The sequence below is a fragment of the Peromyscus leucopus genome, chromosome 16_21 (assembly GCF_004664715.2).
Source record: "Peromyscus leucopus breed LL Stock chromosome 16_21, UCI_PerLeu_2.1, whole genome shotgun sequence".
Classification (NCBI taxonomy): domain Eukaryota; kingdom Metazoa; phylum Chordata; class Mammalia; order Rodentia; family Cricetidae; genus Peromyscus; species Peromyscus leucopus.
Genome location: NC_051084.1, coordinates 37,226,729 through 37,243,571, shown reverse-complemented (window position 1 = coordinate 37,243,571; position 16,843 = coordinate 37,226,729).

Below are 16,843 nucleotides of genomic sequence, written 5' to 3'. Positions count from 1 at the left end.
ACTGGCAATGTGGCTCAGTAGGTAGAACTGGATGCGTGCAGTCCTGGGACCAGTGCCTGCAGGCCTACCACTGACCCCACGTGTGCACGCGAGCACACACACACACACACACACACACACACACACACACACATATACACACACACATACACACACATACGATAAATAAACGTAAAAATAAATAACTTTAAAATTTTTTGCTGGGTGGTAGTACACGCCTTTAATCCCAGCACTTGGGAGGCAGAGCCAGGCGGATCTCTGTGAGTTCGAGGCCAGCCTGGTCTACAGAGCGAGATCCAGGAAAGGCGCAAAGCTACACAGAGAAACCCTGTCTCGAAAAAAAAAACAAAAACAAAAAAGAAAAAGAAAAAAAATTTTTAAGCATACAAATTAATGGGCTTCATTATGGCATTTCTCTACATATAGAAAAAAATAATAGATTTTGCCATGTAAATTCAACAAGGTGTGTTTACCAAATCTAAAGATATGTTTGAATGCTCTGACTTGAAATTTGCTTACTTGTTTTAAAGAAATGTCACTCTTTTGTTTTCTTTTTGTAACTGTGGCTGCCCTGGAACTAGCTCTGTAGACCAGGCTGACCTGGAACTCACACAGAGATCCATCTGCCTCTTAATTACAGGCAGGCACCCTCCAGGGCATCTGATGGTAAGGCATGAAAGGCCTTTGAAGCTGGGACTGTAGCTCAGTTGGCAGAGTGCTTGCCTGGCATTCACTACCATGCCAGGCTGTGAGGGTACACACACGTAATCCCAGCACTTGGGAACAGGAGGCAGGAAACGCAGAAGCTCACGGTCATCCACAGCTTCATAAAGAGTTGGAGGCCAACCTGCTTTACAGAGCGAGTTCCAGGATGGCCAGAGCTACTCAGAGAAACCCTGTCTCAATAAAATAAAATAAAAATAAATATAACTAAATATTGGCGAGAGGCCTGCATCAGAAGATGTGACATGCCCCACAGCAGCCGCCCACAAACTCACGTCAGCTCAGAGCGCTCTGGCTCTGGCTCTCGCTCTCGCTCTCCCGCTCTCCCTTTTGAATGGTCTCATTGACCTTTTCTCTGCTGGCTGTATTAGTTACTGTTGTTTGTAGAGAAAACAGGTTTCTTTCCTTTCTCTTTTTGAGACAGGGTCTCACAGTGTAGCCTGTGGGTTTGACGTTATCTTGATCTACATAGCGAGTTCAGGACAGCCAAAGCTAGTGAGACCCTGTCTCAAAACAAACAACAACAAAACCAAAAAACAAACAAACAAAACCCACACACAAAACACAAACAGTTAAATGAAAAAATGGAAACATTTCAAGACAAAGTAGAATTTTTTGTTTCATTTGTTTTTTGTTTTTTCGAGACAAAGTTTCTCTGTGTAACAGCCCTGGCTGTCCTGGAACTCACTCTGTAAACCAGGCTGGCCTCAAATTCCTAGAGATGAGTCTGCCTTTGCCTCCTGAGTGCTGGGATTAAAGGCTATACCACCACACCTGGCAGACAGCTGATTTGATAAGTCAAAATTACACACTGGAAAAAAAACAGCATCTTCAACAAATGGTGCTGTTCAGACTGGAGGTTACCTGTAGAAGGATGCAGGTAGGTCCATATTTGTTACCTTGGACAAAACTCATCTCCAAATGGATCAGAGACCTCACCATAAGACCAGATACCCTGGATCAGATAGAAGAGAAAATGAGGAATAGTCTTGAACTTATTGGCACAGGAAAAGACTTTGAACAGAATACCAGTAGCACAGGCACAAAGGAGAAAAATAAATGGGACTTCTTGAAGCTGAAAAAACATCTGTATGGCAAAGGATATTAGAGATCTCAAGATCTTCATACATGTGAGAGAGGGTTAGTATCTAAAACAAATGAACTAAAAAAAAAAATCAAGCCGGGCGGTGGTGGCGCACGCCTTTAATCCTAGCACTCGGGAGGCAGAGCCAGGCGGATCTCTGTGAGTTCGAGGTCAGCCTGGGCTACCAAGTGAGTTCCAGGAAAGGTGCAAAGCTACACAGAGAAACCCTGTCTCGAAAAACCAAAAAAAAAAAAAAAAAAAAAAAAAAATCAAACATCAAGAAACAGCTCAATGAAAAAAGGGGTGCAGAACTAAGGAGAGGATTCTCAAAAGATGAAACACAAGTGGCTGAGAAACACTTAAAAATGGTCAACATCCTGAACCATCAGAGAAATGCAGATTAAAACTTGAGATTTCATCTTATATCAGTCAGAATGGCCAAGATCAATAACATAAACGAGAGCTCATGCTGGTGAGGATGTGCGGTAAGAGGAACACTCATCCATTGCTGGTGGGGGTACAAACTTGTACAGTCACTGTGGAAAGCAGTATGGCATCCACAGGAAGCTGGGGGTAGATCTACTTCAAGATCCAGCTTTGCCACTCTTGGGCATCTACCCGGAGGACTCTTCATCCTACGATAGAGACACTTGTTGATCCATGTTCGTTGTTGCTCTATTCATAATAGCCAGAAATTGGAAACAGCCTAGCTGTCCACCAACTGGTGGATGGATAATGAAAATGAGGTACATTGCACAATTTGAGAGTTGGGTCCCGGAGAGGCCTGTTAGTAGACTTCTGTGTGCCTCATATGTACACCACAACCCAGAGCCCCTGCTCTTGGAATTGAGAAGGAAACTAGAGCTCTTTTTTGTTTTGGTTTTTGTGTTTTTGGTTTTGGGGTTTTTTTGAGACAGAGTTTCTCTGTGTAGTCCTGGCTGTCCTGGAACTTGCTCTGTAGGCTCAAACTCAGAGAGATCCATCTGCCTCTGCCTCCCTTTGTAGACAGGGATCCAGAACCAGAAACTCCGCCTGTGCTTTTGGTTCCCAAGGGGACCCTAGCCTGGAGACAGAGGGACAGAACAAACATCCCCAGCAGTCTCCAGGAGCCTAGCAGCCGCAGCTGTCCTGAGAGGATTCTGTATCACAGTCTTGGGTCTCAGCTCCCGAGGGTAGGATTCCCAGGTGTCAAGTAGACTCCTGGAGAATATTCTAGATTGCTTCAAGGGAGGTGAGGAAAGGGAAAGTGGGTTATTAGAAACAGCACACAAGCAGCAGTCTGGCAGGACTGGAAGAAAATGCAAATGATTGCCCTAGGGGTGGCTCTAACCGACTGCAGGTAAAGCCGGGCTGTCCCTTAGGAGGTTGATGTGTGTGAAGTGGAGCAGATACTCTAGGATCACCCCTTTCATGCCTAAGAAAGGCCATGCTCTGGTGAGGTCTGACCCAGAAGAAATGTTAGCGATCCCAGCACCTTTTAGCAAGTGCAGTACCACCATCGTCCTCAGGGGGGAGCTGGAGGGTGACCATGTCTTCTGAGCAAAGGAGAGCTGCAGTGAACACCTAGAGGATGGGGCACCAGGCCGCTCTCCAAGAATGGAACCATCAGTGGCTGCCACTGAGACAGTTGTCAGGCTGTAGAGAAAGGATCAACATTGTCCCACGACCTGATAAGACTCACACAGGCCTGAGCACCCTGTATGTGAGCCCTCCAAACCATTCTGAAGCACACGTCTTAATCAAGGCCCAGGCCAATGCTAGTGGGTGTCTTAAGATGACGAACCTCGTGTGTCAGCCTGGTTGTTGGAGCAAATATCGTTCTGAGGCTGAGTCTGTAATTTAGTGGTAACTAGACTTGAATGCCCAAGGCCCTGAGAACCACCCTGACTACAAAACAAAACAAAACCCAGCACTATTTATGTTTCTGTGAAGCATTTGGGAGATAGGATTAATTTTTTTAATCAGTGGGCTTTAAGTAAAACAGATTTCCTTGTGGCACATGCCCATGATCCCAACAGAAGTTCAAGGCCATCCTTGACTACATTTGAGTTTCAAATAAGCAACAAAACAAAAACAAAAAAGCCAGATTCCCTTCCAAAATGTGGTGGCCCTCGTCCAATTAGACAATCAAGGCTGCGGTTTCCTGGAGGAGGAAGGATTCTGTTCTCAGATTACCTTTGAACTCAAGGCTTTGGCACCAGCTTTTACTAGACTTTCTGTCCTTCCCTAACTGCTCTGCAGGTTTCAGGCTCATCGGGCCCCACCATGGCAGGGCCCGTTTCCCTCAGATAATTCCGCTATCTGTCGTTAAAGACAGTAATGGTGGCATACACTTGTAATCCCAGCCCTCTGGAGGGTGGAGGCAGGGTAGGAAGTTCAAGAGAGTTCAAAGCCAGCATCTCTTGGATTTGAGGGGAATTGAGTCATATGGGAGCGGGCTCATCACTGTCTTAACTATAATTGAGACATCACAAACCTGGCAATAGTCTCCATTTGTGTTACAGATGTTAGTGTAACCTGGGGTGTGGTGGTGCACACCTGTGATCCCAGACCTTGGGTGGCTGAGGCAGGAGGAAGGTGAGAGGCCAGCCTGGGCCAATACAGGAGGACCCACGTCAGGAACAATCAAACCTTCAGTATTATTTTAGAGCAGGTGTACAGGAAGAAAGTATCCCCCAAGATGGCTCAGTGGTTAAGAGCACTGGCTGCTCTTCCAGAGGTCCTGAGTTCAATTCCCAGCACTCACATGGTAGCTCACAACTATCTATAATTCAATCTAGTGCCCTCGTTTGGTATGTAGGCAGAACACTGTGTATGTAACAAATAAATAAATCTTAAAACAACAACAACAAAAAGAAAGCATCCCCCAACCCTCTGGTCTGGGAATCCACCCATTGTTATTTCTGCTCTCTGTTCCCATGCATGGCCTTGTGGGTGAGGTACTAGAAGCCCAAGTTTATCACCAAGACCTGAGCCTGTATCTCAGCCATTCCAAGTCAATAGCTGTGACCTTTTGCTCTCTCAGCTTCCTGTGCTGCCTAGGTGTATGTCAGCTTGACACAAGCTAAAGTCATCTGAGGAGAGCTTAATTAAGAAAAGGTCTCCAAGCTGGGTGGTGGCACATGCTTTTAATCCCACACTCAGGAGGCAGAGGCAGGCCGATCTCTGTGAGTTCCAGGCCAGCCTGGGCTACAGAGTGAGTTCCAAGACAGTCAGGGCCACACACAGGGAAACCATCTCAAAAAACAAAAGACAAACTCCCCCTCCCAAAAAAAAAAAAAAAGAAAAGAAAAAAAGGAAGGAAGGAAGAAAGAAAAGAGAGAAAAGAAAAAGAAGACAAGAAGGGAGAAGAGGAGGAAGAGGAGGAAGAGGAGAAGAAAGAAGGAAGAAGAAAGAGAAAGAAAGAAGAAAAGAAGAAAGTCTCATTTAACCCAAGCTGGTCTCATCTCTCTCGTCAGCCAAGACCCTTCCACATCAGCCTCCCAAAGGCTAGGAGCCACCACACCCATTGTTCCTTCTTATTTTACACAGAGCTTCAGGCAAATTTCAGCAGGTTAACGAGAAAAAGCAGATATATGAAGCGGAACCAACCCAGCGGGGTACAGAATCGGACACCCTCAGGTAGCAGGGGCTGGCTCAAAGCTTCTGGGAACCGCGGAGAAAGGGGAAACTGGGCCGTTACACAATTCTGCACTGTTGTCAGGGAGGTAGAGACGGCTAACGGCTGCCTGCGGAAGAACCCCAACCGGGCAGGCCCTTCTGCCCTCCACGCTTCCTCCTCCACCTTCCGATTCCCACGAAATGATGCAAGTGTTGCTGAGTCTGATGGAGGGAGGGCCGGTCCTCCTCCAAGGGCCCCTCCCTGTCTCCAGCTGAGCCAATAGAGGAGGCTTCCGACCAGAGACCTAATCCCGAAATAAGGCTAAAACTTTGAGTTTCTAAAAGCCGTCGCGGGCAGAGAACAAACAGGACACGGCCCTCTGCGGTTAGACTGCTTATAGCCACGCTCGCTTCCTCTCCATCACCGTTTCCTCTCTTGACCCAGCGCGCAGGCTGCTCCGGCTTCTGTCTGCGCATCCAGTCAGTGTCAACGCCCACTTCGGCTCCTCCCTGCGGTTTATCCAATCCTGCGCTCAGCAAAGTGTTTCCAAGTATTTCTTGTAGGCAAGGCTCTCCCTGCCGAGCGCCCCGCGCCCCGTCCGGGAACCCATGCCCTTAGCCTCTGGGAATTCGGGGGAAGCTTTCCAGCTCACGGGCTGGAGCAGCATGGAAATTCCAGGGGAGAAGCGGGACTTTCTGGATAAAGAAGGGAGGAGAGGCCGAGTACGATGAGATCTAGCCGGGTTCAGGCAGCAGGAGATGCTTGCCCTGCTTGAAGCAGAGGTCCACAGGGAGAATCTGGAGTGGGTTTCTGCATCCTTCGTGAGGCCCCCATAAGCACTTGGTACAGGAACCTTCAGGCTTGTTCTTTGCCCCCGGCATTCAGGGAATCTCCAAGAGTTGCCCATCTGGGATTTTTCTGAAGCAGTCTGTCACTTGAGAATTTATGATTTTTAATTTTTTTAAAAATTTTTAATTTAAATAGGGTCTCTGGTTGGCCCGGAACTCACCTTGTATTTCAGACTGGCCTCAAATTCAGACAGAAATCTACTTGCCTCTGTCTTCTTGGAGCTAGGATCAAAGGCGTGTGCCATCCTGCTGTGCTAAATTTATGTACTTAAAAACTATTTAGCCGAGCGGTGGTGGCGCACGCCTTTAATCCCAGCACTCGGGAGGCAGAGCCAGGCGGATCTCTGGAGTTTGAGGCCAGCCTGGGCTACCAAGTGAGTTCCAGGAAAGGCGCAAAGCTACACAGAGAAACCCTGTCTCGAAAAACAAAAAACAAAAAACAAAAAAAACCAAAAACTATTTATTAGTTAGCATAAACAATGGGTTTTATGACATTTCAATCCATGTCTGTCACACTCCTTAGTTCACACTTGTCCTGGAAATTTGTCTTCTTGTTGTATTTTATTGGTTTTTCAAGTCAGGTTTCTCTGTGTAGCTTTGGTGCCTTTCCTGGAACTCACTCTGTAGCCCAGGCTGGCCTCGAACTCACAGAGATCTGCCTGCCTCTGCCTGCCTCTGCCTCCCGAGTGCTGGGATTAAAGGCGTGCGCCACCACCGCCCAGTGAATTTGTCTTTTTAAAAACATGTCATCAAGTTGGTGATGTAGGTCAGTTGAAGCCCTGGGTTTGAACACCAGCACGGCATAAACCTGGTGGTGTATGCCGGTAATCTCAGCATCAGAAAGTGGAGGCAGGAGGCATTCAGGGTCATCCTAGGTTAGACGGTAAGTTTGAGGCCAGTCTAGGCTACATATCTTAAAAAGAAAAAAAAAAAAAAGGAAAGAAAGAAAAAAGAAGCCGGGCGTTGGTGGCGCACGCCTTTAATCCCAGCACTCGGGAGGCAGAGCCAGGCGGATCTCTGTGAGTTCGAGGCCAGCCTGGGCTACCAAGTGAGCTCCAGGAAAGGCGCAAAGCTACACAGAGAAACCCTGTCTCGAAAAAAACCAAAAAAAAAAAAAAAAGAAAAAAAAAAGAAAAAAAAGAAAGAAGGGGAAAAGCCTTATCTCTGGGTAAGGTGGGATATACTCAGGACCCCAGCACTCAGGAGGCAGGGACAGGATGCTTACATGTTTGAGCTTGGCCTGAGCTTGGTAGAGAAACTGTCTCAACAAGAATAGAAAGGATCATCTCTCAGAGATGGTGGCAGAGTCAACATGCCGATTGCTGGGCAGGGAAAGTCACAGAATCCCAACCACCGGCTCTGTGGGAGGTCTGAAGGGCCAGCACTCAGTGCCCTATGTTGTAGGTAGGATTGGACCAGGAAACTTGGTTTGAGTTCATATCAAGGTTTCCAGATTCCAACTGTGGTTCTCTGTACCTTGGCATCTTGGAGATGTGTGTTATGGTTTAGCCCTCAAATGTCCCCCCAAAAGCTTATATGTTGAAGGCTTAGTACCCAATATAACAGTGTTTACAGGGGGTCTGTGGGAGCTGACTGGATCCGTATGGCTCCAACAGCATACGTAAATTCATCCATTTATGGGATTATAGCTTAATGGACCTAACCGGATGCTCACGACCTCGGAGCTTCTAGATCAGTGGTTCTCATCCTTCCTTATGCTGTGACCCTTTAATACAGTTCCTCATGTTGTGGTGACTCCCAACCATAAAGTTATTTTCATTGCTACTTCAGAACTGTAATTTTGTTACTGTTATGAATCTTAATATAAATATCTGTGGTTTTCAATGGCCTTTGGGGTTATGACCCACAGGTTGAGAACCACTGTTCTTGAAGGTAAGTAGTGTCCAGTGCCCCCACACTCCCACAGTGATGCGCTGTCTCCAATAAGGCGCAAAGCACCTTGGCCAAGGAAGTGCAGTCCAAAACCTGACCTGTCAGTCCAAACACTTTCCATCTTACATTATTTTCTCTTGTGTATTTAGTGAAAGGTAAGTCTTGCCAGTGCTGGTGTTTGACACATCTGGTTATCCTTCAAACCACCAAAACACACACCCCTGTCATGTTGGGGAGGCTGAGAGGAAGGGATAAAAGAGAGGGAAGAGGTCCTGGTGGCTGAGAGCTGTGAGAACCACACCCAGCTCCTCTCATAACTGTGAATGATTTAATTCACATTGTCTCCAATCTTTGTGGGAGGAAATAGATTCCAAAGGGTAAAGGAAATCGTCCCTAAGGTCACAGTGCTACAAAGTGGCAGTTATCTGGCTTCACCCCTGAAGGGTGGCAAAGCTTGGCTTTTTTCTTTTTTGTTTTTTGTTTGTTTTTTGGGGGACAAGGTTTCTCTGTTGTAGCCCTGGCTGTCCTGGAGCTCACTCTGTAGACTAGGCTAGCCTCGAACTCACAGAGATCCACCTGCCCAGTGCTGGGATTAAAGGCGTGCGCCACCACCGCCCAGCTAAGCCCAGCTGTCTTCAGCCAGGAGCATCTCCCCTAGAAACCTACAAACCAAAGGCCGGACAGCAGAGACAGGAAGAGGGCTGGTTCTATGGTCAGGCAGGTTTGAGGAGAAAGGTCTTTCCTCGGGTGGGGTGGGTGGTCTCCACTGTGAGTCTGTCTCCTCTGCGTGCTAGGGACACTCACACCGGTTGATGGAGGCCTTCACGAATACCCTTGGGGAGAAAAGAGGAAGCCACTGCCTCTCTGTGGAAAGTTCTCTGAGAACTGCTGCGTACAGGATGTGTCAGGACGTGCGGGAGGTTGTGACGACTGCACCACGCTGACTTCAGTGTCTTCCAGTCCCTCCAGCTGCGGATGCCGTGCTGAGAACCCCAGCCTTCCGGGGCCTGGGATCTGAGGGGCAGGAGTGAGCAGGGAGCAGCCGTCCTGAAGCATGGCGCCCAGTGCAGTGTCGCAGAGAGGCTGTGTTCATCCCCTCGCTAGGTGGCTGTCCTAGTCAGGGTTACCATTCCTGTGATGAAACACCATGACCAAACCAACCTGGGGAGGAAAGGGATGATCTAGCTTCTACTTCCACATTCGTAGTCCATCACTGAAGGAGGCAGGGCGGGAACCTGGAGGCAGGCGCTGATGCAGAGGCCATGCTTACTGGTGGAAGCCAGGACCACCAGCCTAGGGATGGCACCACCCACAGTGGGCTGGGCTCTTCCCCCATCAATCACTAATTTGAAAACGCCCTACAGGCTTGCCCACAGCCCAGTCTTATGGAGGCATTTTCTCAGTTGGGGTTTTCTCCTCCAAGGCCTGTCTTGCACAAGGAAGACTCTCCTCCAGCCTGTCAACCTGTAGCCACTGCATGGGTTCTCTGGCCTTTTGGAAGGCCCAGGCATCTTCGAGAATTTTATAAAACTGTCCACCCTTGCCTGAGGAAAAAAGCAAATGCCCCTAGTCTTTCGGTTGCCTCTGAAAACTATTTCAGAGAAATCCATGGGATTTTCCACAGCTCTGTCAGGAAGCCCTGGAGGCCCTTGTGCTCATGATAACCCCCCTGCTAGCCCTCCTGGAAGCCCCTATTTCTCAGTTACCCAGTGTGTGGAGCTGTAGCTATAAGAAGCTCTTGTAACTACAGCTACACTCTTATAACTACACACTACAGAGGAGGCCTTGCAGCTGGGGGAGGGGCAGGGGCAGGGCCCGGGAGGGACTGGGGCAAGTCACCTTCTGACAGCCTCTTCCCACTCTCACATCAGGGAGAGAGTCCCAGTGCTGCTGAGACCAGAGGGGCCCGGGGGTCAATGGCCTGACGCAGGTTACTGGGCTTCTGCTGTGAGGACACCTCTTCCGGGTAGTCTGGTGCAACTATGACCAACCCCACTTCCCTTCCAGTTTCAGAGAAGCTGGACGGACATGGGGACACACACCACACACACACACACACACACACACACACACACACACACACACACGTCACTGTGGTTTGACTCTTCTTAAAACCCGGACTAGGGTCAGGCAGTGGTGGCTGAGCACCCCTTTAATCCCAGCACTGGGGAGGCAGAGGCAGGTGGATCTCTGAGTTCGGGGCCAGCCTGGTCTACAGAGCGAGTTCCAGGACAGCCAGGGCTACACAGAGAAACCCTGTCTTGACACCGCCCACCCCCAAAAGAAAAACAAAAACAATAACAAAAAAAAAAAAAAAAAACACCTGACTAAGGACTTGGATAGGGAAGAGGCTGGAGTCTTAGGGGCCAGGCTAACATGAGTCCATTGGATCCACATTCCCCAGTCCCCATCCCCCAAGTCCACACTAGTGACTAGTTGGTGAGAAATAGCAGTGTTACCACAAGGGAACATGACCTCTCAGCCGAGAAACTTAACCAAAGCTTTATCTCTTTATTGTTTAAATTTTTGATTATGTTTTGTTATTTCAGTAATAAATGTATTTGAAAACAGTGTTGCAGAGTGAAAAATACTCCCATGTTCATGCCACAGAATGTGTGTGCCACAGAAAGTGTGTGCCACAGAATGTGTGTGCCACAGAAAGTGTGTGCCACAGAAAGTGTGTGCCACAGAAAGTGTGTGCCACAGAATGTGTGTGCAGATCAGAGGGAGACTTGTAGGGCTTGAGTCTCTCCTTCCACCATGGGGGTTCTGGGGATTGAACTCGGGTATTCAAACTTAGCAGCAAGCGCCTGTCCCTGCCTAGCCATCACACTGGCCCAAGGCTTAAGAAAGCAAAATAGATAGTCATGAGTCATAGGAGATGTCTGAGCCTCAAGCCTGAGGTTACACCTTACATAAAACTGTCAGATGTCAGAGCCAGGAAGTGGCTACAGCAGAGAACAAGGCTCTCAGACACCAGCTTTACTTCTCCTGGGACCCGGGAACTCTTTCGGCCCCTGAAGAAAGCTCAGGTGTCATGTGAATGCTCTACCCTAGAGCAGACACTGTTTCCCAAAGACTGCAAAGCCCTGTGTGTACAGGAGAAAGTGGAATGGAGACCCCATGACCCCCTGAGAACCTGGCTCGTGGTGCAGCTAGGATCCCCGGAGCCGGGTCTTTCCTCCTCCTTATAGAGGTGGGATGGAGGTGGTGGTAGCCCACGCTTCCGGTTCCATGACACACTGGAGAAACTAAATGGTAGGAATAAACACAGGACCCAGAGGCCCCGCTCCTCCCCGGTTCTCATCCTCCTCCAGCCTTTTGATCCTGTGCCAGACCAGTGGGCCCTCCTGCATGTAAGGCTCCCCTCCTGCGGCAGAGGAAGGCTCAGAATTGATTTTCGCTTGAGATCAAACCCAAGGAGGCTGAGGGTGTAGCTCTGGGGATAGGGTGCTTGTCCTGCATGCAGGACACCCTGAGTTCTAACCCCAGCACTGCATAAACTGTGTGTGGTCGTGCATATCAGTCATCCCAGCCCTGAGGAACTGGAGGCAGGAGGTCAAGAGTTCAAGGTCATCCTGTACAACCTAGGGAGTTGGAGGAGAGCCTGGACTCTATCAGATCCCGTCTTTACAAAACAACCAACCAAAAAACCCCAAAGCAAGCCCCAGGCCTCATGTGTCCAAGGCATTTATGTATTTGTTTGATGTGTAGGTGTGCATCTGTGTGGTAGTGCACATATGTGTCCCGGAATGCGTGTGGAGGTCAGAGGACAATTTGCTGGAATTGGTTCTTTCTCCTGCCACGTGGCTTCCCGGGATTGAGCTCAGGTCACCAGACTTTTCCCCACTGTGCCATCTCAGCAACCCAGACTCGGAGTTTTAACAAGAATTAAAAACCACAGTGACCTCAGGATATCCATCTTTGCTGAATCTAACAGGAAAGTGGGCCGGTTGCTGGCGTGTGCACCAGGCAGTGGTGTCCCCTCAGAAGGACAGACACCTCCCAGGACTGCTGCTGGGCACACAAGGAACCTGCTAGAAACAATGGAGGATGTTTCACAAGCTCCCAACTGCCTCTACCTACACATAAACGGGGAAATTGGGCCTTGGTCCCTTCTCAGAGCTGGGCTGGCCCACATCCCCGAAGGGCTCCGGTGTGATCAGGGATGCCAAGGTTCCTGGATGCACTTTTCCAGGGGTCTGTGCCTAGAGGCCCAGGGTGTTCTCAGTATCCATCTCATCTAAGCCGTGGCCCTTCAGGTAGAGAGAGGAACTTCCTTGTTGAGGTCTGGGGCCCGGTCCTAGGGTACCTGTTATGGGAAGGACCCGGGGGAGCCCTTGGGATTGTGGCCCGGAGAGTTCTGCCCTCTCTGGGGCGCCAAGGCTTTCTGATAAAGTCAGCTCCGTCCAGCTTCTGTTTTCTGTATTGCTTCTTTGCCTTTTCTTTTCATTACCCACTTTTATTTGTTTTTCACCATCAAAGGGAAACCAGCTCTTTCTTCCTGCCTACCAGGCGCTGTTTTGTTTTTGTCTTGATTTTTATTGTTGTTTGCGGTGCCGGGGTAGAAGCAGGATGTTATGCTCGGCAGCCACTGACCCTTGCTCCCAGCCTTTATCTGGGTTTTAATTTGATATTTTACCAGTTTAGGGCAACAGACTAATAGCTGGAGAGCTTGTTTCCTTGAATTCTTAGGAAAACCCCCTGGATCTTTGTATAATTCATGCTCCTGTCTCAGACCGTTTCTAAACAAACGTCTGTTCCTGCCCTGCCCTTACCAGCATCAGTGAGCTGGGGAGTACAGACTTGTATTCTGGTGCTCTTGGTCCATGAAATCCTCCCGGCTAACAATACCTTTGAAATACAAGCCAGAGATGAACTAGACTTTACTTTTCAAACCACATCCCCATCCCAGGGACGCTCAGGGATATCCATCCCCCTGCCTTCTTAAAACTGTCATAGAAGCTGGACTTGGTGCTCACACTTGTCATCCTAACCCTTGGGAGGCTGAGGCAGGAGGATGACCACTGGTTTGAGGCCAGCCTAGGCTATACAGAGTTCTAGATCAGTCTAGGCTACCAGGGAGATCCCATATCAAAAAAATTAAATAAGAAAAGGAAGGGAGGGAGGAAAGAAAGGAAAAAAAGAAAAGAAAGAGAATCCAAATTTACCACTGGAAAAAAAAAAGGAAAGTCATTTAAAATATTAATGTATGAGCCGGGCGTTGGTGGCGCACGCCTTTAATCCCAGCACTCGGGAGGCAGAGCCAGGCGGATCTCTGTGAGTTCGAGGCCAGCCTAGGCTACCAAGTGAGTCCCAGGAAAGGCGCAAAGCTACACAGAGAAACCCTGTCTCAAAAAAAAAAAAATATTAATGTATGATGATTTTTTTTTTGAGACAGGATTCCTACCCCAGGATGGTGTCAAACTCTATGCAGTCAAGGACTGTTACTATCTTGTCCTGGTTGGGTTCATTTTCTCTACTGACTAAAAATTTATAAGATTATAAGGCAGAAAAAAAATCTCAGACACAGCAGGTGGCAACAGCTGACAAATTTTATTACAAGTGTAGAAACATACACTCACTCACACTCATACACACACACACAGCAAAGCACCCACGAGAAAGACTCCCTGAAGAGCAGAGAGGGGCCTGAAATACAGTCCCTGACAAAGGTCCAGGAATCTTTAGTGTTCTTGGTGGCTGGGATGGGTCTCCTTCCCTGATATGAGTTTGGTCCACTGAGACTAAGGGAAGCTGACAGGCTCACAACTTCAGGGGAGCATGTTCAGAACTGGCCTTCCTTATGTCCAGGCCACCTGCTGATGGGAAAACAAGCTCCCAGGCCTTTGTCTCAGATCAGGACGGTGAGGGAGAAGCCAGAGTTCCCACCTTTATTACCTGTGTCCTTTGTCCCCATCTGTCATCCTGTCAGGGATCTATCAAGCTCCTCATTCCTCAGGATGACCATGAACTTGGGGTCATCCCCACTCATCTCCCCATTTCTGGGATCACAGACCTGCACTACCACAGCAAGTTTTTTTTTTTTTTTTTTTTTTTTTTTTTTTTTTTTTTTTTTTTTTTTTTTGGTTTTTCGAGACAGGGTTTCTCTGTGTAGCTTTGCGCCTTTCCTGGAGCTCACTTGGTAGCCCAGGCTGGCCTCGAACTCACAGAGATCCGCCTGGCTCTGCCTCCCGAGTGCTGGGATTAAAGGCGTGCGCCACCAACACCCGGCCTTTTTTTTTTTTTTTTGACCACAGCAAGTTTTCTATCAGACTTTGAATTGAGTTTTTCTGTTTCTGAAACAGTCTCATGTAGCCCAGGGTGACCTGACCTAGAACTCACCATGTAGCTGAGACTAACTTTGAAGTCTTAGGTTCCTTAAAATTTCTTTTTAGACTTGTTTATTTATATGTACAAATGTCCTGCCTGAATGTATGCATGTGTACTGCCATGTGTGTACCTGGTGCCCCGGGAGGCCAGAAGAGGGTGTCGGATGTCCATGGAACCAGAATTACAAATTGTCATGAGGTACATAGAATGTGGGTGCTGGGAACTGAACCCTGGTCCTCTGCCAGAGTAGACTGTACATGGCTGGGCCATCTCTCCAGCCCGGGTTTTTACTTTTAGATTCTTATCTATTTCAGCAGAAAATTACTGCGATCTCCTTTTACACAGATAGCAGCTCATCCTTAGTGAAGTTCAGGTGAAAAGACCCTTTCAAAGACACACATGTTGGTCGTCACACACAGGATAAGGGAAAGCAGATGATGTTTGCTTCTGATGTGTCGTTGACTTTGCATGGAATGGATGACCGAGCATATAGCCTCTGTCACAACTCCCAAATAAGGAGTTAGAGTCACCTCTGAGATTTCTTAGGAACAGAGAACAGCTAAGGCTGACTCTTTCTTGGACTCGTGGGCTGATGACGAGGCCCAGCAGCTCCAGGGAGTTAGTTTTCGCCGGTCTGCGTTTCATGTTTAATCATCGTATAGTTCAATGAAAACTTTCTGTTCCTGTTCCTACTTAATAAAAATAGCAAGAGAAGCGTACACGGGATTAGGAGAGGAAAAGTTCAGAACAGTAAATTCCACTCCACCCACCCCAACTTAGACGATAGTGATCAGAGGGCCACTCCCAGGGACCTTTTCCTTCTGGCCTTGTGTCCTTCCTGTACTTCGAGGGCTCTGCTGGGTGTGTGGTCTAGGCAGGACTCTGGCTCCCAGCAGCGCGGCTCACCAAGTACCACGACCTTGTACCTAAAGACAGGACTGAAGGGGGCTTGGACGCAGCTACTGGAAACAGAGTGGGAGTTTGTAGTCTCAGGTCCATCTGTTTTCCAGACCCTAAGCACCTTCAGCCTCCAACCCATTCCCTGCCTCCGATTCTAGGAGAAAAAGGACTAAGTAAGCTTCAAAGGGCTCACAGTCTGCTTAAGGAGAAAAGATGAATCATGTAAAAGCCATTTCCTTCTCTGTGTGCTGGGGATTCTAATCCGAGCATCGCATCAGATGCCTTGAACTGCAGAGATCTTGAAACCAGAGTGTCCTGGTTAATGTCAGAACGGTCTGTATGCAGGACAGTGTGCCGATGAGACGGACCAGCACTCATATCCTGAATGTCAGTATAATAACCAGCTCCAACTGCTACTATGCAATTGGTGTTTATTAGTGCCTGGGCTTAAGTGTTTTATAGGGTTTGATACCATCAATCCACTCTATTACACCCAGTAGATGTTTATTTATTGAGACAGGGTCTCACTGTGTACCTCTGGCTGTCCTGGAACTCACTATATAGACCAGGCTGGCCTCAAACTCACAGAGATCCACCTGCCTCTGCCTCCCGAATGCTGAGATTAAAGGTATGCGCCACCACCACCCAGCCTCTTTGTTTATTTAAAAAATTATTTTCAACAGGTGGTGGTGGTGCATGCTTTTAATCCCAGCACTTGGGAGGCAGAGCCAGGCGGATCTCAGGGAGTTCAAGGCCAGCCTGGTCTACAGAGTGAGATCCAGGACAGGCACCAAAACTACACAGAGAAACCCTATCTCAAAAACAAACAAACAAAAATTATTTTCATTTATATGTTTGTGTTTGCATGTTTGTATGCATGGACACATGAAGATTCTAAGAAATGAAAGTTACAGGCTGCTGTGAGCCACCATGTGGGTGCTGGGAATTGACCTGGGGACCTCTGGAGGAGCAGCCAGTGCTCTTAGCTGCCAAACCAACTCTCCAGCCCTGTTAGTATTTATTATTCTGTCCATTTTCCATATTAGAAATGAGGACATAGGGAGATCAGGGAAATCGAGTTCTGAGGTTTTTGGTTTTGGTTTTTTGGTTTTTCGAGACGGGGTTTCTCTGTGTAGCTTTGCGCCTTTCCTGGATCTTGCTCTGTAGCCCAGGCTGCGAGTGCGCGTGTGCGCGCGCGCGCGCGCGCGCACACACACACACACACACACACACGCACACACACACAAGTCAATATAATAAACGTTGGTCTTAGTGGCCTGCCTGCAAACCCAAAGTATATTTTTGTTTTTTTAAAGAAGGAAGGGTTTCCTTTGGCTTGCAGTCTGCAGGAAGACAGTCCCCACAGGGGAGGCATGTGGCAGTCAGCTCCACGGTGTCAGCAGCATCCCTGCGATTCCTCACGTTACACTTGTCGGAACTGCCCCAGACCCAAGGCTTTAG